This window comes from Temnothorax nylanderi, unplaced genomic scaffold (genome assembly GCF_030848795.1).
Source record: "Temnothorax nylanderi isolate EJ_2023f unplaced genomic scaffold, tnyl_v1.0 TNYL_tig0018_pilon, whole genome shotgun sequence".
Classification (NCBI taxonomy): domain Eukaryota; kingdom Metazoa; phylum Arthropoda; class Insecta; order Hymenoptera; family Formicidae; genus Temnothorax; species Temnothorax nylanderi.
The window spans coordinates 921,296-944,672 of NW_027249080.1; the positions used below are offsets into that span (position 1 = coordinate 921,296).

At 39.6% G+C, this 23,377-nt stretch overlaps 1 protein-coding gene across 3 annotated transcripts in view; it reads right to left on the reverse strand.

The window, feature by feature from the left end:
- Positions 1-23,377, reverse strand: part of Pgant9 (polypeptide N-acetylgalactosaminyltransferase 9) — a 189,600-nt gene that overhangs the window by 93,197 nt on the left and 73,026 nt on the right. For all 3 annotated transcript variants that reach the window (XM_071699377.1, XM_071699375.1, XM_071699376.1), the window contains one exon: positions 2,983-3,038. The gene's annotated coding sequence lies outside the window, so the exon portion shown is untranslated. The remainder of the gene's footprint in view (positions 1-2,982; positions 3,039-23,377) is intronic.

The following is a 23,377-nucleotide window of genomic DNA, read 5'->3' on the forward strand; positions in this document are numbered from 1 at the left end:
GGCAAGAAGGACCGAGGCAGAGATCGTTTACCGTTCGAGAGTCAATCACGCGTGGGCGCAATTTTCCCCGTGCGATCTCCCCGCCGTTAATTGCCTACTTTGCATCTGTTTCTGATTCCTGCGCGCAGCAATCCGCGACAATTACCAAATCCGTTGACTCCCATCGAAATTCCGCTCATCTTTCGGCGAAAACGATTCGTGCTCGTATCGTTTGCATCACTTCCGTCGGCTTCACCCCTTGCATACGCGTTGCGTTATTATTTTCGAGAATTTTCACCGTGGAGAAATTTATATCGCTTGTTTCGCGGTACGACATTTTAAATGGCGAGTCCAAATGGCGCCTTTTATTGCAACATGTATTAAAAAAACGCATTATAAATAAATGTCAGTGCTTTCGTCACAATTTGCATTTTGCGCAAGAGCACTTTTAATGACGGTTATTTGCTGCCGAAAAAATTTGCAAATAAAATTGAAATTGCTCTCATAAAATTCAGAAAAAGTTTCTCTCTCTCTCTCTCTCTCTCTCTTTCAGCGCACGCTCATTACTATGACAAATATGCTTCCATCCTTCTTTTTAATTTCTCTTCTCTACACATCGTTATTTTCTCGTTTATACAAATCAGAAACTTTATGTTGTTGCTTTGATGTGGTTTCCATTTACATTGATTATGTGCTTCATTACTATTGGCCCACTACAAAGTTGCCAATAGTATAGAATACTCTGAAGTTAAATCGCGAACTCGTATGTGAACATAGTATCATACAATACAAGCACGAATAAACATAGTGCGAAAATAACATTTAACTAGAACTTCTTCCGAAAACCACTGAAATGTGTATGCATTTTAGAGTTAAATGTAACACCTTCGTGTGTGCACAAGCTTGTCAGTTTCAGTACGGACGTCGTTTTTTAGTTTAATTTTTGCAAATGCGTGTAAGTATAGATAAGTCTAAAAATTTAAGCGACGTAATAATGCAGTTTTCGTAAAATTGAGTTACAACTATCATAAGAATAAATTATACCATCTCGTATAATACAGAGATAGCGATAAAAATTAATCAAATACTGACACATTCGCGTAATTGAAAACTGTTTTATCATGCATGCATAGAATATTTCAACACCGTGAAAGATTGATTTGTAGGTATTTACTGTTTAAAAAAAAGAGCCATTTGTTTGATATATGAATTTGCTGGTGAGTTCAAGTGGACATTTTTCGCAAAGTTAATAAACAAATAGATAAAAGTATGGCACATTGTTCGCAGTAACAAAATCACGGCAAATCAGATTATTCCGAAAACTGAACTGAATATTGCAATGACAGTTACAATAGTTATAATCGTTTTAAGCCAATTAAAGTATGTCAATTGAAGGACGTTAGTCTCAATACGTAAAAAGTTACTGAAGGTACTATAGAAAATATTCAAAATCGTTTCCAATGCAAGTATCTTAACTCAAAATTCAATATAATGCATATTTAAAGTACTCGTGCATATAGTATTCGTTTAATTAAATATGGAATTCGAAGAACAAACACGAACATCGATATAAAATGCATTCGACAAAAAATATCTCATAATGTAAATGTCACTAATGTAAGATAAGTGCTATTGAGATTCTCATTAATTAAAAAAAGAACTTTACATTTCGTTTCCATTTGTGCTAATATATAATTGTATAAATGCATTCTCCAGGCGCAAAAAAATCAATCCTTCACTATATTTTAGAATACAGGTAGATCCCGTTTTACGATGGTCCATTTTACGACTTTTCACATTAGCGACCTTTTCAAATTTACCTAAAAATAGAAAAAAATGGAAGAAAGTTTAAATGTCTAAAATAATTTATTATTTATAAAAAAAACAGCAGTATTAATACATTGTATTTGAAAAAATTTTGCTAATTTTGAAACCTATCTTATTTAATTACATTATAAATTGGTCTTGTTTTACGGCTTTTCATTTTACGACCGTTTTGCTGGAACCTAACCCTGTCGTAAAACGGGTCTTACCTGTAGTTAAAAAGGTTTATACAATGTATTATGTACGAAACGAAAGATTTATACAAAAGAAATGAGGATCGAATTTTTCTATGCTTAGTCTCATTAAACTGTAATATGTTTGGCTGTAAATTAATACTTTATTAAAACTATGCAAGATCTTGATAAAAAAGTATTCAATATTTGTCGAAGCATCTACTATATTTGATTATTCCAATTATGGTAATTCTATTAGTTTATCAATATTTGTTGTTTACTGATATTTCCATGTTTTGAATAACTGCACCGGTATTGGTTTATTATTGTAAAACTATTAGCTTATACATACCTATATTTATTTTCGAACATAAAAGTTATCCCGACAATGTATTAACTGAATAAAGCACGAATAATGATTTTTAGAGTTTAAATTTCTAATTAAAATTTCATCCACCTTATAATATGATAAAGTTGCAAATATATTTATTGCGATACTACTGTAAATGGATCACGCGAAGCATCTTATCTTCTTCTTATTTCTGATGTATCATATCAAAATTATGGCATAGGTACATAGATGATACGTAAAATGAAAATTACGTACAACTAAATGTCTCATAAGACGTTTAGCCGCTCTAAACATGATGGTTAGCTAATTTCGATCACTACAGACCGCGTATTTGCGTGATGCCGCTGGCATCTTCACGCTCCACATGTCGAAGGCACGCCACGAGAATTCGCAGACCGAACGGAAATGCACGGATTCGAGCGTACATTCAGGGATCGATATGTCGCATTCCGTTCTAATAACACCGACGGTGCATCGGTTCGTCCGACCGATTACTCATTAAAGCACGGTGACATATTTCGCGAAAATATCAATTAATATCGATCGCCCTTATACAGATAGATATGCTATTTATAAACGACCGACTAGACGTTTGGTACCTATGTGGTAATTATGTGATTTATTTAACGTATACGTCTGAAGATCATTGCTTACCTCGCGATTAGGTACGATAAATGCATCTCCGTAGAAGAATGTCAATTTACTCCAACCTGTAAACAAGAAAACGAAAATATCATTCTACAATACTATGACACGATATCTATTTATTACGAATGTAATGGCTCGAAATTATCTTATAAATTAATTTTGTTTCAATTTATAGTTCAAATCTATAATACATTCATTTATCATTTGGTTTCCTTTAATTTTTCAAGTTTTAACCTTTGGATATAGAGCAAACTGAGAGTTACGAAACTAATTTATCTCGCATATAATGTAACCCGTACAAAAAACAGGTACGATGGTAAAAATAGATGCGTATTTGTTTAATCATTCAGCACGAAATCTGACGCTCTGGCATTTAAATTCCTATCAGTGGCAATATTGCCGAACGAAAACACAATAAACGACGATGCCAGATGCCGCACCGTAATAAGGGACGTACATATCTTTGTTCAACCGAAAGGAACGGAGCCCCCCGATCTAATTCTATTAGCAAGCTGGGACATTCCAATTAACGAATTCTTGCCAACCGAGCCGAGTTAACAAATTCTTGCATACAATCTGGCGCCAAATGTCGCCCGACGTGACTGAGCAGCTTGCGATACATTTTAATTAAACATTCGTATTCTTTTCCATGTACGTAAATATATAAATCTATGCTTTTTAATCGTCGTTCTCAATCACTTCAATAATAATGTAAATAATTGTTATGATAAACTGTATAAAAATATTACACAATTAATGTAATAATATTGTTATTATATTTTTATAAAATAACATATTTCCTAAAAAAAGTAAAACTAATATATATATATAAAACAAAGTTAATGAAAATTTAAAGATGAATGGCAGCCGTTTAATATATTATGTACTGTAATAAATGATTCAGAGCTTAAAATGTAATGGCATATAATTATAACAGTAACAAACTAGGAATATTAATCATGCGAACTTAATATTTTATGAGGTAGAGTATGTTAACTACGTTCCTATTTGAATATGCTACTGTAATGAATTCTGGGTTCCCCGTATGTAAATCGACCGCCGGAAATGTCGATTAACCAATGATATGACTGCACTGACGTGATGAAATTGCCTTCACCATAAAATTCAATTTATTCGCAAATTAATGATTACATAGGTTATTCCAAACACTACTTGCACGCGCAAATTATTGCGGAATTAATACATTATTAAAGAATGTACTCTCAAGCCGCGTAATGTCATCCATTCTTTTACCTTTAAATTATCATCAAAATTTTATCGATTTTATCAGCAATTATTCTGGAAAATCACCTGACCTCGGTAAAACTTTGTGGAAACGATCGTCGCGATCGAAAAAGAACGTGCGCTGTATAAAGTTAAAAGGATTTTGTATGCATGCCCGATGGCTCGTTGAAATGGAACGTTCGATGTAATACAATCGTCGTGTTTGCACACAGAGTTCCGTGCTCGATTCCCGCATACTCTTCCGCCGCCCGTTCGCCCATATTCTCTTCACCTCCTCGTCGCCTCATCCGTTCTTCAACATCCATACGACTGCGAGAAGATCGTGAGATTGAGAATGAAACTTTTACGTCTAACGTATGCCGCTTTCGGCAGATAATAGAGTGGTAGGAACGAAGAAGAGGAAAGAGGAGGAGAAGAGGGAGGAAAAGAAGAAGAAGAATAAGAAGAAGAAGAGAAAGAAAGGTCGACCTAGCCGCACGACCCTCATCCTGATGCGAGGGGTAATAACAACTCTCCTGTCAAGATACAAGGATGAGAAACACACGATGTCAAAATGCCTTCTAATCGCGTACCGTTCTCTCTCCGTGGGAGCAGCCAATCCCACGACTTGCAGGACCCTGGCGTTTAAAAAAAGGATTTAATAGTCATCGGCCTGAGAGCCTGAGGTTTGGTGAGCGCGGGTGCAGGACGGAGGCAAGTTCCGTCGATTGCCACAACGTCGAGGCACGCTTGGGTCGTAACAACCAACATCGTAGCTGCTCATCCGGATCTATAGCGTATCGAGATTACTCAGTCCCCCATAATAGAAATATTCGTAAGTCTGAATTGATCTGAATCTTCAATGGCCGTTTTCAAATATCGAACAAAAATTAAAAAAGAAGAGTTTATTATTCCGTCGAGAATCCTAGATGAAAATTACAGCGTACTTCAACCGGATAAACTTCCGATAATTATATCGGTAATATCGGGCCATATTATCAATGTTACATGGATAATGTTAAATTAATTTTAATACACATATAATGTTACATGTAATATCGATCGTAGGATGTGTACAGAATCGGCGTATTTAATGTAGACGTATCATCAATGAATTAGTTGGTTGCCAGCGTACGTGTGTATGACAATCCATCTATTTCAATCAATGAGGACGTCCGTCCAAAGTAACGGATCGTGCGTTGCGTACTTGAAATTTTTCTAGGGTCAACTAACGTCAGTTTGTTCGGACAGATGACATCTCCGTTATCGACGCCATTGTAACACACTCATTTTCCGAGCCTCCCTCTCTTTCTCTCTTGCTTTCTCTCTCGCGAGTGACGCGCACCGACGGACCGCACGCATGCAAGCGGAAGACTGTCAATTCAGTCAATACCAGCCGTGCAGCAACGAGACACGCATTACTTAATCTAGCGACATGCCCCCACGTGAAGCTTCCCATTTACTACGCTTGATGATGAAGCCAAATTCGCGAGCGCGTGGTAAACAGTCTTTTTACGATACCTCAGTCGCATCAATCATAAATAACGAAGTAACAAACACGGAAGAGGTCCGAAGGACCTTACGACATTATCCAATTCGAGAGATTTATCTGTATAATGAGTATAAGAAACATAAAAATATACACATTTCTATTTCAACGTGTGCTATCAATTGTGAAAATTAACTGATCGAATTTAAATCTGTAATGCCACGTATTTATATGACGAGATTTAATATTTGATATTTGTATGTTAAAGTCTTTTGCAATATCGTATGCGGTTTCTCACCGCGTGCTCCTTTTCTTTCGGGCTTTTTTTCTTCTCCTTTTTAATAAAAGAAAGAATCCAGGGGAAAAAGATGGTTCCTGTCGGTCAGAAAGTCGAGACTCCACCATCTCTTGTAGGTGCAGCGCGCGTACCGCGAGGTCTCGTGGCGCGTTTGCGAGCACGAAGGGTCAGTAGCCTCGAGCGTGTTTGCAGCGAGCGGCTCCGTGGCCTCGCAAACTGGTTTAGCAAAAGTCAAGATCTAGATCGCGACCTTCTTGCACAGCCGTTCACGACTTTGCGCGAGCTCGCGACGGCGTCTTAATACGCGAGAACGCGCTTAACGAGGTTTATAATAGCAATACAGCGTGGAGCAGATTGCTTCCCTCCTCGTCGCACGCGCAATTCGCTACAAATGAGTACATCGAAAACTGTCTGTCTTGTAAATAACAAACGATAGATTTGCACATGATTTTCGCTGTATACATTTAAAAACAGATAAATTGTACTATAACTGCACGTAGATTTTACTCAAACTCGGATCATATGTTGTTGATAAAAACGATTTGAAGACAGTCGCTATTCGGGTAATAAAAGTGATTTATATCAGACATAAAAGACTAAAACCGTATGAAGCTTGGTGATATAAATTAATCGTTTTCCAAATTACTCTGTCATTAAGCTCGCGCACCGTTGTTAATTACGTGGCTGTAATACTATATGAGTAAGAGTTTAATAAGAGTTACCATGGTATCTGCAGATGTATGTTCGAGGATCAGGCTTTTACCGTTAACGCAATTCATTGCTCGACCACAATATCGCTGCGAAGATCGTCACGAAAACGACTAATGAGCATTACGTTTCTGCGTTTGTGCCTCTAGGCATAATATTTTTTTCGATTATCAATGAGCATCGCAAAACATTGCAAACTTTTTTTCTACATAGCTATTCCCCGTGTGACTTCATAAAATATGGACGAGCTCATGCAGGCATGAAAAGTCCCAATCGGCGACGAGATAACGACTTATAACGATTTATGAGTTAATAATCAATTACAAACTACAGGCTGCGTTAATTAATCAACTCGACTGAACGGTACGACGATATTTTATCACGATAAACAACTTGCACGTTACTTCGAATAGCAATGGTGCATTATGTTTATTAGTCGCGCCACGTTAGCGACATTTACGACATCCGCGCGACACTTCCGTCGTAAAATACGACCGCGAAGTTACACCGCGGTTCGACAAACTGTTCTAATTACTCCCTACATTAATAGTAACGCGTTAACGTCAACGGCTTGCCGCACGCGCGACAAACAATACGTCAGGTCTGCGGCAGGTTAGTTCGGAGCCATGTCATACGTCTCTCACATGCTGCGATGGCCGCAAAATATTCGCGTCGTTACGCGCGTAGTCGTCTGGCGCTTTTGACGAACATCCGCCACGATTAGACCGTATCGCGAAGCGGCAATACGAAGCCGCGCCGCACGCAATTCGCGACTCTCTTCCGTGCCGGACGTGATATTTTTATGGCGATGTAAAGCGAGCGGGTGGTTAAATAACGACCGGCGCGCGTCAGTCGAATGGTTTTAATTGCTCCGCGGCTGGTTATAGCGGCCGATGTAACGTTTTACGCTTTTACGGAATCGCGCGTGATCGTGCGATCGCGTAAAGAGCACACGGTTATGATAAAACTTAGAGAAGTACAATTGCGGAGAACGAATGCGAGATGATAAGATGACAAGAGCACATGTGTGTGCGTACATATGTACGACCGCAGCCCCTCATCCCGATCCCGACGGTTCGCACACATTTACTTGCGGCGAAGTTACTCGACGTCTCCATTCGCGTTGCAGCACGAAGCAAGCTAATTCTTCTGATCTCTTCGCCAAGCGAGATTGCAGTCGCGCTTGTCGCATTGCCGTCCCATCCGCGCGACAACGCCGCCCGCTCACGCGATCCCTCTCATTTCCGCCTCGCTGATGAGATGGCCCAGCAGCAGAGATGGCACGCGAGAGATCCCCGCGGATATTACAATGCGCCATGACGTTTCACGGATATCTCTATTCTCTGCGAGAAGAACGCGCAAGGCGAGGAACAAGAATGGAAGGACTCGAGAGCGAAAGGAGGCACTCTTGCACCGCCGCCAGGCAAGATCACGCAGTTAAGAAGTTTCTCCTCGGAGTTTTTTCTACGATTCCACGCGGACTGGGGAAGGGTGGCGGTGGGTTAGCACCCCTTCCGGTAATCCTACTTAGGAACTCGGATAATGCCGCCGCAGCTATGAATAACGGTGGGATTACGCGGCGAAAGTCGGCGAATGTCTTTTTTCGCGCGGCGCCGCGCCGAAGCCGCCAGCTGAAACTTTCAAATCTCCGTATCGCCCGCTGTTTGACTTTCCACCGTTATCAGACGGCACCGGTCTAACGCGATAGATTGATGACAATAATCCTCAATTATCACCGTATATTTATATTGCGTCACTACTTTTAATTACATTAATTTTCAGTATTCAAAATATGATATTTTCTTGTTACAAATCATATCTTAATTAATATTTGCAGTTATAAATATAGGAAATAATTTTAGTGACGCCAATATTTTTAGTCACATATATTGGTATAAATGTACACGAGTTGAAAATGAAACAAAATTATAAAACCGTATGCTAAATAAATAAGCGAGACACTAAATTATTATTGACCATTTAATATTTTAAATAATATTTCCGTTACGAATATGTCATTTGGCTCGTATCTACATACTTATATTTAACACCGCGTTAATAATAAGCAAATCTACGTGTGATAATTTTAAGACATATCAAGACACTATATTTTCGTGTAACAAATGAGTTAGACGAGTTATTTTATAATTTGAATGACATACTTTTGACATAAAAACGATTGTATGGCATATAGACAGTTTGTTATATCAGATCAATATTTAAGGATATCCCAAAATAGTCTCCTGACAAACAAGATTTTATCGATTGCAAAAAAAACATATTACAAAATTATCACAATCTTCAGTTACTCAGATATATCTTTTTACAAATAATTCCGTCATTACGTTTTCCGTAAATAATTCTATTTCTCTCTAGAAAAGATTATATATATGTATATGCAATTAGTAACAAAACTAACGCACTATTATAAATAGCAATTACACAAAATTAACATTTTGTAATTTATATGCTATTAATACGTAATATTGTTCTATCATGATTGCAATTTTCCACTTCATATATCGTTGGCAATAAAATATAAAATAAATTGTTTGTGGAAAACCACTAAAAGTCAATGATTATTGTATTTCGGTCCAATAATTAGCTTCCTGTCGCAGATTGCAAACCAGTGACGCACTTTAAAAAAAATACCCATTAATATTTGACATTTATACTATCAATTGAAATGTTGAAGATATATTTAATATACGTAATCATGGTATAATATCATTAAACTGTGGCCTTCATAACTAGCAACGTAAATTTTTCGAATTAATTATCCATTTCATTACAAATTAATTTCATTCTATACAAAATTTTGGTAAAAAGTCTAATAAAATCTGATGATTTTTTATTTTATCATAAATTTTAACTATCGTCATTTGTTGAAAATTAATTTAAATATAAGTCAAATTTAATTAGGAGAAAATTAGAAAACATTAAATACCTATAGATAACATCAATTTACATTCAAAATTTGACCCAAGATTTTAAATTAAATTTGGTCTTGGTTAACTTTTATTTTATATAATTTGCATATCGGTTATTCTCTTATTGCAGATGAAAATGTATTCATTGATAATAAATTAAATGCATTCTTCTATTCGACATAAACATAGCTTTTAGAGAAAATCTATCTTTATGTCGAAAAGAAATATTTTGTCTGTTTTAGGCAAAAAAAAACGTATAATGTTAATGATTATTCAAAAATAACAGTTCTCTCATGTTTCCTCTAAATTTTACGTATAGAACTCTTGAACCACTATCAAGTTAATCTAATTTCTAAAAAATAATATAAATTAAATTTTATAACAGATATAAATGATCCATTTTATGCAACATACATTTTCAGCCATAAGAGGAACGTTTATGTGCATGAAATAACAAATTTCTTTATCAATCAGAACCAGTCTCGTAACATTTAATGAACTTGGCCTCGGTTCAAAGTCTCTCCTCTACCGGACGACCTTGTACCACAGACGATGAAAAACACCTATCCGATGAGAAGTCTGGACTTTCACAATGAGACACCATGAAAAACACATTCGCGATCGCGCATACGTGCTTTTAAACAATTAAACAACAAGTCACTGCACCGCGTTATCGTTGGGAATGCATCGCCGGTATTATCATACAGCCGTCCCACGCTCGCTAAAAGCGGTTGCTTTCGCTTTCGGCGATGCAATGAACTCCAACATCCGTGATTAAGCCACAGTTCGTATCGACCGATGCGACTTCGGCTCGCGTCCGTCGGTTCGAGCTGGCTCGACCGACAGCGATTTAAAGACGCTATTTTTCATTTTTTTTCGCGTTGTATATATTGACTAATGGGCGCGATAATTGCGTTTACGGCATAATTGAATGAGTATTCGACGAGTCAATGCGCTAGCAACGACCCAGTCGGCCGACCAAGAGCGCTTTTTTTTTATCACCGACGAGTCAGCGCGTTTGAAGACGTCGTCTCGAGGGGTAAAATGGTGCCATCCTTCACATTTAAGAGGATTAGCAGAGTCTGCTTATGACTGCTAAGACGGTCGCCCCCTTAGTCTTTGCCTCCGACGCGCAATCACGCAGAATTAATTAAACTCTAGAGGAGTAAAGCATAAAAGTGGATTATTTCTGTGATAAATGCTTAAAATCGAGCAAAACCTGCAGCTAACATTCGTGTTACAGTCACTCTAAAGTTTACAAATTTATCATATTCACTTTTTAATAAATTAATGATATTTATACGAGAGAGAAAATCCATCTTCAATTTCATTTACATATTTTCATAATAAAAAAAGTAAGGTTCGCCATATCGCTCGGCTATATTTAGAGTCTTCAACATCCGGAGGCATAATGTCCTCCCTAAGGTTTTCCCCCAGACGCTTTATAGAGCACTGTAAAGTCTCCCAGACACTTTACGACCTTCCTGGTAGTTTCACGGACATGCTAACGAATCGAACGGTCATTAAGCGACATTGGCGTCCGGTAATGTCGACGAGACACTTAAAAAGTAATTTGCCGAGGAACTCGTGAGAGGAAAACGGAACGTAGCCTCGACCACCTAAAAGCCGCCGTCCACAACGTCAGGCGTTAATTAGGAACGTAGATCCAGCCGAGTGCCGGAGAGAGCAGGTATCAGAAGCTTTGAGACGGCGAAGGAAAAGTGACGTTTATTTTCAGGCAAATGAGAATTTGATCGCGAGCACTCGGTAAACGCGAGAACAAGATTTTCCGTGGGACAATGTGGCAGATTTAGCATAGTGATTTCCTTAAATGCCATTTAGCCGTGCCTTACTCATATATATCTTCTCTGTGTATCCGTAGAGAATATCAATAGACATTTAATAAATTTATATACAAAGATATTATTCCAAGTCCCACGTGCTCGAAGTAATCGAGCCGTATTGCCTTTCCAAACGTTTGCCTTTCGCCAATGTATAACGGGAGAGAAATTGAAACCGCTTCGCGTTAACAGCGTTAGATTAATTTTACCCGGACAATCGAGCCGTCGCGAGTATATAGTTGGCAAGCATGACTAGTCTATTTTCATTGTTGATGATACAACGGGCAACTTGCATGGCAATAGCGTCGTCGCGCTTGAAAAGATGCGAGAAGAAACGGAGCCATTCCGCACGCGAGCTTCCGACACGGTCCAAGGATACCGCGCTCGCTTTCTCTCCTCGCGAAATCTTTTTCCGTGCGCCTCCACCTGTTCCGCCTGCGAGGTACAAAGGGGTAGTTTAGGCGTGCAAACGCGGCCTAACGACGGACGTGATATCGCGCGCGCGCACACATGTTTCAGCACGTGTGTTTGTATCCGCGTACCCACGCGAATAGCAACGGCAATGCATCTGAATACACCTGCATAGTACCCAGATACGCGACCGTCTAGACTCTTACAGACGACGGCGCCATTGTCTCAGGACACGCGCACCCACCATCACGGGATTGAGATTACACAGGCGGACGTCATCAAAGCACCCGACGCCCGGCTATTGTGCGGCTAAGTAATTTAACTGGCTCGAACGAAAGAGAGTGGAAGAAAACGAGTTGGCTGGTTGGCGCGCGAGTGCCCCGGTTAGCAGTGTCGTTATGCAAACGACGGTGTGTGTAATTGATAACGCGTTACGTAAAGTCGGTAGCGAGGAAAATCGGGGGCAGTTAACGCACGTACTCGTAAAAAGTTTCCCTCGTAACACGAGCGCCCTGCAGATTCAATCTCGTTGGTTAAATTGATATTTTGATGAAGTTGCGTGTAAGCTAAAAGATTGAGCGAAAACCTGCCCCTCTGTGTTGACAAAGTGTTTACTTCGCGTTATTGTCGCCGTTGTTTATAATCGTTATGTACCTATGTAATTTTCGTTGATCAATTTCGTCAATTTGCGTGCAACAACTCAAAGCGATATCTATGTTAATTTCGGCCTCAGTACGCAAAAGCATAAGGAACAAATATTGTGTTTGGTATTTTGTTGCTTGGAAAATTCTCTCGCCTGTTGCGCGCATAAATTAATTAAGGAAATGGATCGTGTGCTAGGTAAGAAGCTTGAAAAATAATTAATTAAAGACTCACAAAGTAAAATTTGCGACAAAATGTGTTATTAATTAAGCAAAGTGCGTGGCTATTGTTATTCCGTTATCCGCCTTTATAAACTGAACTAAAGTTTCGTATAAATATTTCGTTATATAGGCAAGAAACAATAAGCGTGCACGGAAAAGAAAAACTAAGAATACTAAATAACAAGATAAACATCACCGAACCACGAAAGCTAGCTATTATGCGGCTAAGTAATTTAACCAACTTAGGATACGAATAAACTGAGGAAACCAGTCCTCTGTTCGCCAAATATCTCGCGACGCGATATACCGTGTCATACATTAACTTGAGGACACTAACCATGACAACAACGAATTATACAATAAATAATGGTACATATACACGAGTGCAAGCGACCAGATATATTATACCAGGACGTTTTCTTGGTTGCAGAAACGCCCGGCGGTACGTATAAGAGAGCGTACCATAACTTACTAACATTAAGAAAAATATGCATAAATATGCAAGTGCTGCTGAAACGTTCTACTTCTTCTTCTTTTTTTTCGGAACGGCTGCATACTGAACGAAATAATATCATAAATCTGTAAGTCTATTAATCTATTCCCAAAAATTAAAATACTATATACGAAACCCTCAAGAAACTGAGGGAGATTAAGGCCCGACTTGGGGTTGTTGCGCCATTATTGATTGATTGATTTGTATGTTGTAAAGCTAGTAGAAATAAAAAGAGATAAAAGATAAAACAAGAAAAGATAAAAAATATTGTAATGTGCCTAATAAGTTCGTGAAAATTCGACGCGTTCGTGACGCGAATCCGAATAAACCGCAATGAAATTGATAATTGACACGCGGAAAAATTCCCTCGTCAAGAGTGAAACCATGCCGCTCGGTCGTGAGAGCGGGCTCGTTACCAAGTTTCCGATCTCGCGCGAGGATCGACTTCCGTTCGACGGCCTGCCGCGCCGGCACTCGTTCCCTACATCTCAGGATAATTTTTCACGCGGCTCACGCCGCGATTGGCCGCGAAAGTTTCCGCAATGCGACAAATGCGATGACACCTTTGCGCCGTATCGATATGCTCGCGCGCGCGCGCGCGCGCGTTCTTTCAAGGCTGTATAAGTGCCAAGTGGCGCTGGTCAACGCGTGGCCAGCCAAGCACAAAATACACGTCGTCGTTGAGAACAAAAGCCGAGATGGCGGGACGGAAGGGCGCGGTGGAACGAAACTTTGAATGTATCCTGCTAGGTCACCTCGAACAATGAGTAATTGTCGCCGAGATAAAGGCGGTCTGACGGTAACGGCGGGGAATACGAGCATCGTCGTTGTTAACGGCTCACGATAATGCCGAAACGACGGCGGAACTCTGCCATAACGGGTCCTCTCCAGAGAGAAGGAGTTATATTCGGGCGAAAGCTAAAGTATAAATCGATAACAAACGTGAATAATCTTATTTTCTTTCTATTCTGACTTCCGATGCGAAAACCTCCTTCTTGAGAATATCGTTCGGAAATCCGCTCAGAAAATCCATCCATTAAGATCTCGCGAGCAATCTTCAATACAAACGTTTCGTGACTCAGCGTCTCGTAAGCTTGCTTCCAAGCTATTACAGGTTTCGCTGAAGGAACAGTAGTAATAATCCACGCTCGGACGGACAATGGCACCATGGGAAATGCAGCTTGCATCGGCTTGCAAGACAATAACTCCCCGCGAAACAGAAGTGCATCTCTTTCATCATCGAGAAGAGGAAAATCTTCATTCCTCAAGGGATTGTAGTAGAAAATTCAACATAATACAAAAATTGCACTCTTTAAGTAGCTCTTCTGAAATCTTCATGACATCGGAAAATAGCGGCGAACATTTCCTGCATGTAGGTGAAGTTTCATTAAGTTTCCAATATCCTCGCTGGAAAGAGCGACGAAATAAATAATATAAACGGAAATTAGAGCATCCCTACGTTTTGCCTAAGAGAAAATTCGGTAACGTGCAATGAATAATTTCGTACGTCAGCTAGGACAACCGCTCTAACGGAAGAACTAATGCTGGTTTAACATGGTTTATAGATAAATACCCAACACATGTTGCGAGAAGAAACATGGATAGAGAGATCAGGGAGGGAAAAAGGCGAAGAAGAGAAATGTCAGAGATTATACATGAACAAAAATTCAAATGTTTCCCCGTCAGCAGCACAAATCCTTCCGAGCTTCTTTGAATAACAGATAATATCGTCAGAGAAAAAGATAAAGAATAGAGAGGAGAGAAGCGCAATGGCGCACACGTCGTCGACAACGCATACGAACACGTAGCGCTGGAGACAGCAATATATCAGCAGTAGACTCTACATAAACAAACAAAATTACAACTATGGCAGCGAGCTTTACGTAGGTATTCTGTATTTACAATTTTATTTCAAATAACATGAGTTTTCCCATAGATTAAATTATCCACTTTATTATTTGCGAGAATATAATATGAATTCTGATATCACGCGCGCGCATTATTTATTTACCGGAAACCTATTTTGTGAATTTTAATTTCCTTCTCTATGCCTTTATCTATCCGTTTCTTATCGGAACATTACACATATGTCGTCTTATGTAAACATTAATTTCATCAAGTATTTCTGCCTACTCCGGTGAAATTATCGCTCCACGAATATCTAACGACAGAAAATGACATTATCAAGATCAATAAGTTGATTCCATCATATTTTCGCATACCTGTTGATAGTAACTCTGGTGTTGAATAAAGACGACGTCATAAATCATCTGTGACAGTATCAGGGAGACGAGAGAGCCAAAGTGCAGTAGTTACAGTCGTCTAAGCAGAACGTCAACGGTAGTAGAAAGAACGGTAATGTCGTCGTCATTGTCGTCGTCGTCGTCGTCGTCGTCGTCGTCGTCGTCGTCGTCGCGGTCGTAGAAACCAGGATAAAATCCCGTCGCTGATGGCTTAATAGCCTCAACGTTTTGTAACGGTAACCTCCGTAGCTCCGAGATCTTCTGCACGTACATGCCCGCCAGCAAACCGAGGAGAGAAATGTTTTTGCGCGACGTGCACGCCGCGCCTTTGAAACGACAAAGATCGTTCGCGTTTGTCGCGTTATGGACACATACATATATACACGAAACATACACAGAGACGCGCGTGCGAATGTGTACAGAGAAAATATTTTCCTGTCGGACAGTTTGTGTTCGACAGCAATAGAGCAAAATCGGAAAAGTCGAGGCGTTATATTTGACGCGTTTCACTGCAATTGTTAACTGTCGACGGTTTATGGCTCGGGTGCGTGAGTGGTTATAGCTTGCGCTGATCGGACAATGCTGATAATTCTACAACGGATATCGTTTATGCATGGCGGCTAGGATATTACATTTGATATTAATGTCGGAGTTTTAGAAAGAATTATTAATAATGTCTGTGTAATATGGACGTTCTGTGTAATATTAAAAAACTGACGCAGTAATATTATGTGTCAGAGAAAATGATTTATTGGTCATTAGAGTTTCCGTTTTATGCAACATATGCGTCAAAAGAAATCCCGTACAGTTTGTGATTTTCAAGCATCATTAAGAATATGATCTGTCAAAAAAAGACGAGAAAATGCATTCGGTCGTTAGAAAATCGGTTTTATTTTATTCTTCACACCTCTATTTTTCATTCGAGAAATCAATCTAACTATAACAGCCTCGTTTCTTTTCTTGCTGCGCGCGTGTGCATCGGTTTCTCGTTAAAATAAATCGAACCAGTTGAAAAACTATGCACACCTTCTCCCCCGAGAAAAAGGAACCTGCATCCGTGTCCGGGGTAAAGGATGCTTCCGGATCCTTCAGGGTACAAAGGAGCCCGGCGGACGTTGAGTAAACGCCACGGGTCAAAACTAACGAATGAAAACGTCTTCGTTCCACCTTCTCCACGCGACAGTGTAAATTCAGCATTGTGCTCCCGGAGAAATCCCGTCTCCATGAAACTTTTCCGGCGAGCTCTATTTCCGCTCTATTTTCCAGGCCGCTGTAAGGCCTATATTCGCCGCCAACCCGGACCTGTTCTTTCACACTTTTATCGTTTCCTTTCCGCTCAGTACTCTGCTTCACTTCCCTCTCTCTCTCTCTTCTCTCTCTCTCTCTCTCTCTCCCTCTCTCTCTTTCTCTCTGTCTTTCTCTTTTCGGTCGGAGCTCCATCGAGGCAGTTTGATCACCGTCGCATACCGGAAAGGCCGCTTTTGTACGCGCGTTACCAGTAACACGCCGCTAACTCCATCGATTAAGGTAAGCGGGGTTGTGACAGGTATGTCGTTTTTCATGGCGCGCCCTTATGCCAAGGACATGATCCTTTCTAGACTACCGTAGCTGGGGCACGTCGACCGCGATCAATGGCCATGATTATGCGGGTGACGGTCCGCGCTGCAAGAGTGTTTATTAAAGGATCCTCTCGTCGGAGCGAAGTAAACAAGCGATAGCGAATGATACCGCACAAAAGTATGAAGTATTCTACTTTCGAACGTTTTATTAGTTATTAAAAAACAACATTTAATGCCTTCGAAAATTTTCTCGACTTAAAATTTTTAATTGTTTTTCAAGAAAGACCTCGAAATCGAGTTACGCCCGGGACCATTTCAGCATTTTATGCTGTAAACAGACCCGGATTGTAATAAAACTGAAACAAAGTATCCTTTTTTGGATTATAGCAAGATTACAGCAAGTCAATTTCCGTAAGTGGATTAACGGAAGAATGAAAATACGTAGACCGTGTAAAATGGAACGGTTCACCTTATGCACTCTCGAGGGGACCGACTCGCAAATACGAATAGAGAGGGAGAGAACAGTTGCAAGCTCGTAAACGTTACGGAGTTGAATCTGGAGAAGGTGCTAGAATTTCCAACAAACAACGTCTGGTTCCCTGCGATTTCGTTTACCACCGCTTCTCCTCGCGCAACTCGCCCCTTTTCTTTTTTAAACACTAAGAACACTCGCACCCTCTACGCAATCGGTGCTCCGGCGACACGAACGATGTAATCTACAACCTGTCCTGCCACTTTGCCACGCGAAATTAACCTCCTGCCAACCGCGCCTTGAGAGCGACGCCAAGCAGGTCTGAATGCTTGGTCTGAAAAAAGCTCGAACAATCTTAACCGCGGTCATTACAAACACTTAGGTGTACAATGGTGTTCCAAGACTTCGGATAGTTTGAAAAGAATATAACGAGCGAAACTGGCGTTAAAAGTGCCAAGACACCAGGTTCTAAAACTTATAAAACAACAATGTGCAAGATTTATTAACCTTTTAAGCATCGGAGCTAACAAAAATTCAAAGGCGTTCGAAAAAAAAAATATGGTCTAGTTAATCAAAATAATTGTTTCGTTTTATTATTAATGTGTAATATTTAATCGAATTTATCGAATTAAACTTATACATGTATTTATGAGTTATGTATTATTATGTATATGTGCATTATTCATAAATATATCCATTTATTTCGTTTTATTAAGACATTTTAGCTCGCACGATTACAACTGGATTATATTCTCATATTCTACATCTCATACACTACATCTTTCAAAGAAGTGTATTTTAAATAGTGGGGTAAACATGTTATCAAAAGTCTCCTATTTTGTTCCTCATCGGATTAAGTCGACATCGTGCCGGCATTAATCGCAGGCACGAGACGGTAACGGCGCGTTCACGGTAACGAGTTGAAAGATGTAACGAAGTAAATGAGGAATCTTGGCTCTCTTACGAAATTTAATAGCAGCAAATTGATGCTCATTTCCGCGAAGTTTCTTATTACACGAAGCGGCCCTTACACATACCTACCTGCAGCAATTTTCAAGGATATTGTCGCCCATCTTTAGCTGCTTCCTCAGAACTGATCTCCTGTCTCGCGCATGAAAGAAATAGCGCATTTAACACCTGAGAATTCGCGTAAGTGCATCCTGTAAAATTTTCAGCGTTACGGACAAAGTGAAACAAAGGAAGAAATAATGGAAAATTATGGATTAATATAATTATAATTTTCGACATACTATTTCGCTATATCGCGCAATAGTATTAAGTGTTTATAAAAGTTAACATTAATAAATAATAATGTTAAAGCTATATTAACTTCCATTATTTCGGTTTTGAGCTCGTCGGAGCGATAACTTCCGACACATCACATACGCGAGTAATTCCTGTATCCTCGCTGAATTATATCAGCTAATTTATGTTCTGCATTTATAATGGCGCTTTGAAACAAAAGATCCGGGAGTCTGTCAGTTTTTCGCAACTGCGCTTGAGGGGGAGCCCCAGTAAAGGAACATTCTACACGAAACTTCACACGATATGCGTGGTTGTACCGCATTACATGGACAGGAAAACGTTCCTATCCAAATATTATTTTCCAAAATTCGCTAACTAGTACATGTTTGCCGCTTGTGTAATCGCTTCGGCCAAATTGAAGCGATCCGTTTGGATATAATTCCATCTGATGAACAGTCAACATTATGACTGGACGCTGAATTCAACAAATTTTATAATACGTTATTTGATTATACTGCTCATGTAAAATAATACGTACGCTATTTGTTACAAACAATGTAAACTACAGAAGGAAAAAATATTTGATGATAAATAAAAAAAAATGTGTACTAGCTTTTTTGGAAAAAGGATAAAACAATTTATCTTTTTATTGTCTTTTCCATGAAATATCGTCATTCATATAAAAAAGGTCTAATAAAGGCCTAATAATGATACTAAAAAATGTCCCTTCGCTATAAATCAAAAATACGCGGTGAAAAATTAAACGAGTAACTTTTCGATCCTATTTTCTTTGCAAGTTTCTATCCTGCCAACTCGCCTGACCACTTCTACTCCGACAATGCCATTTCGACGATCAGAGAGACGATCAATGGAAATTTCATCGAAACAAGATTCGAGTAGTTGAAAAGTCTGTTACAAAAGGATAAGAAGAGAAGGTGCAAACGACGAATAAAGGCGGCAGAGGACATAAGGGGCAGAATGGTGGTCAAATCCTGCGGACTTTCCAAATGGAAAACCTCTGACCCAACCAGAAATCGCCGCGAGACGGCAAGTTCTCTCATAACGAAGTTTCTTCCCCGGTTTTGTACGTGATGCGCGTGTGATTCCTCGATTTTACCACCATCCACTATGATCTCGCCAGCTTTTTCATTCCGCCAACAGCAACGGCTAATGGATTTAACGGCCGAGCCGAAAGCTGGATGGATCTACCAGTGTAAGGTTTTTCGGTCGCGGAATACAGGCTGTGAAGAATGCCCGGGATGTAAGAGGGATTTATAAGGCACGGAGGAATACACACACACACACACACACACCACAAAAGTTGAGGAAAAGAAGAGGATGTCCGTAGAATTCGCCAATGAAGCGAGTTAATTAAGACGTTGCCCGCTCTGTCGAGAGCGCAACGCCGTGACCGAGAACGCTCGGTTTCGGTAGACGAGATTTTTCTTCGTGAACGAACGTTCCGAGATATTTCCACCAAATGTCGACATATTTCAGAGAAGACTTCATTCCCCTGTTCAAAAGCAGCGTTTTCAAGTTTTTGTGAGCGCGCGCACGAGAGAACAGAACATCTCTTCCAGATATTAATAAAATAAATATCTGTTTAGAAAAGTCAAATATCTACAAATAAAGACATAAAATAAATAATACATCATATTTAGATTATTAATAAACAATAAAAAAATTTTATTACAGTTACTTCCACAATGAAACATGTAAAAAATATCTTTCTTGGTGGAAACATCGTCTCGTGATGCTCACGGAATATTGCAATTTTGTAAAACGTTAGTCGAAGAGCAGTGATACCAATAAAAGAATTGTGTGTTTTAAGAGATATTTTTAAAGCTTAATATTCATGAAATTTCATTTTTGAAAATCGGACTACTTCTGGACTTAATTTTTCCGAAACTGCAGTTCGCTTCTTACAGTACTGCTTTGTACAGAGTGGAAAAATATCGTGACATGCACGTACTGTGAACTATTTAAACGGCTTTTGGGAAGCGGAAAGAGGAGTGGATAAAAAATTGAGTAGCGTGTACGAAATTATCTAGCGGTGTTTTCGTACGTTGCAGAATTCTGTCATGCATTTGGTAACACGACGCGGTTATAGTTGCAAAGAGGAAGTGCTCGTCTTTGAGGGCCGACTCGTCGTTCTCGTGGCAACTTTGTCAACGCTCTTTGTACGATTTAATGAGCAAGCCCGCTCATCGTGTTCCACCTCTTGATAGCAACATTTTTTTCGAGCTATGCCGACGTTTTGTGTATATTATTTGTGGACTAAAAAAATACGTAATTTGTTAATTGGGAGTATTATGATGTAACTTGCGCGTCCGTGCAATTTTCCAAGTCCGAAATACGGTGATAACGTGACCTTGATATTCTTTACAAAAGACCGAGATAATTTATCTTCGATACTTGTTGAACTTATAATACATACGTATTGTATGCGTTATTATATCACAACAAGAAAAAGAAATTTAAATGTAAAAACCCCCGTGAGAGAGCAAAGAAGTATCATCGGAACACGTTTCTTTTTTCTTGCTCGTATCGATGCATGGATATCTACGTATAACTAAAAGAAATAACAGCTTATTTGTGGAAAAAAATAGACCGATGGAAAGACATGTCTGTTTTTATCGCATCAGCAATTAAATACGTCATACTTAAGGGACTGCGCGAGGAGCGAGGTAAAGAACCTTCGTGGAACTCCACGGCTGGCAAGCACGCGAAATGAAAATCAGCGACGCTCAGGGTGCATCTCATTCTCTGATCTACAGTGCTACGTACTAATGCACCCTTTGATGCATGAAACTAGCTTTGTCATCGGAAGAGAAGGAAATACAAGACATTCGCCTCGATACTTTGTCTTAATCAACGTCAAATTACCGCAGCACGATATTACGACGGTCGAAAGTTACATAGATATATAACAATTAAACGACAGCTTCTGTCTGAAAGATATTGTAAATGCATTTACGTCGCTGTTCGAAGTTACGTTTGCAGCAATATTTATAATAATAAATAATCCTTGTTGTAGACTGTTACATTTAACTTTTTTCTGATACATCGATAGGTGGTACTCGGATATTAATCTAACAACCATTTATTTAAAATCATTAGTCATCAATTTCAGCATCGCGGCATTTGCATTGCATAAGAAAATAAACACGAATTTAAATACAATGATTTGTTTTGTAATCTTTGCGCAATGCCGCAGTCGTGATGTTCAAATAGAAAAGCCGGATGCAATCTACAGAATGCCGATCACTCGAATAATTCACAAATTTTATAGAAATTGAGATATTACATTGTGTAAGAGAAGAGTTACTTGTATCGTCTCGCTGGTTGACGAAACCGGAAACAATCGCTCTTGAAATCGTGACGCAATAGTCAATTTGTCATGTATCGTGTTCTAAAAATACAGCGATAGATGGCAAGCCAGACGATGTAACAACGAACAAATACATCCGGAAGAGGTTGAATAGAAAAGAGACTGAATGGCTATAGAAAGTCTTTCATAAATTTATGTTGTCTATTAATTTCTTCCTCATAGTTAGCTTATACTATAGAAAGTATTTATTATTCGCAAAACAGTTTCATCTTTAACTTGTCTTTACAATTTACAAATACATATAGAAAATCACCTCATACTGATCTATTTACGATGAAAAGAAGTCAGAAATCATAACTTTTGGCGATGACAGGACGGTATTTTCAAGACAGTGCATCTAAGACCGTAATTGGCTGCGAATGCACCTACAACTTGCAGCGAGACATTGTAGCTTTACAGAAGAAAGCTGCCGCGCGCCTGCTGGACAACGTAATCTCTTTACTCTTTCTTCTTGTATGAATTATGGGGATATTACGATGGCGGCGCGGAAGGCGAGAAGAAAAAGGAAGCTCGCCCGTGGCGATGCGAGTTACGCAGAGGTTGTTCATCCTCTGAGTGCATGCGCTAGAGATGTAAAATAAAATGCGTCTTGTTTGTCGCAATTTCCGCGCTTTTTCCCTATCTCCGGTCGACGTAATTTCCGTCCCGTGAGATTCCGTGAACGGCTAGCACCGGTTAGCCCCGATACAGTCGATCTAAAATTCGCGACTTTTAACGAGAAAAGGAAACGTACACAAGGAGGCGGTGCTCGCCCTGCAAATCGTTGTCTGATTAGTGATTCCATCATGAGAACGGAAGCTTGGATTACTCGCACAAAAATCTTATTAAAAGGTGAAAAAATATGAGATCGGATTACGTCTATCATGTACCGGAAGATATGCTCTACGCGAAGCGTGACGTAATCCGACATGCGGAACAGCTCCGCCGTAAAAATACCGACTGCTCACCGTGTTCGCACGATAAAAAAGAAGGAAATTGCCCTTGGCCACGGAAATGCTCTCCCGTGCTTCTCTCTTTGTGGATATCTTTCAGAAGGGAATAAATTCCGCGAGACCGCAATGTAGATCGCGGATTTATGCGTGTGCGTGGCAGACGACACTGAGCGGAAACTCGAGTCGTCCAGAGACCCGTGAAAACTTTGCTTTTATCTTCGAAAAGTTGCCGGCGCGGAGGGGATGATAAAACGAAGAAGAAGCTGGGGCGATAAATTCCACCGAGAGTACGTGGATGTGAA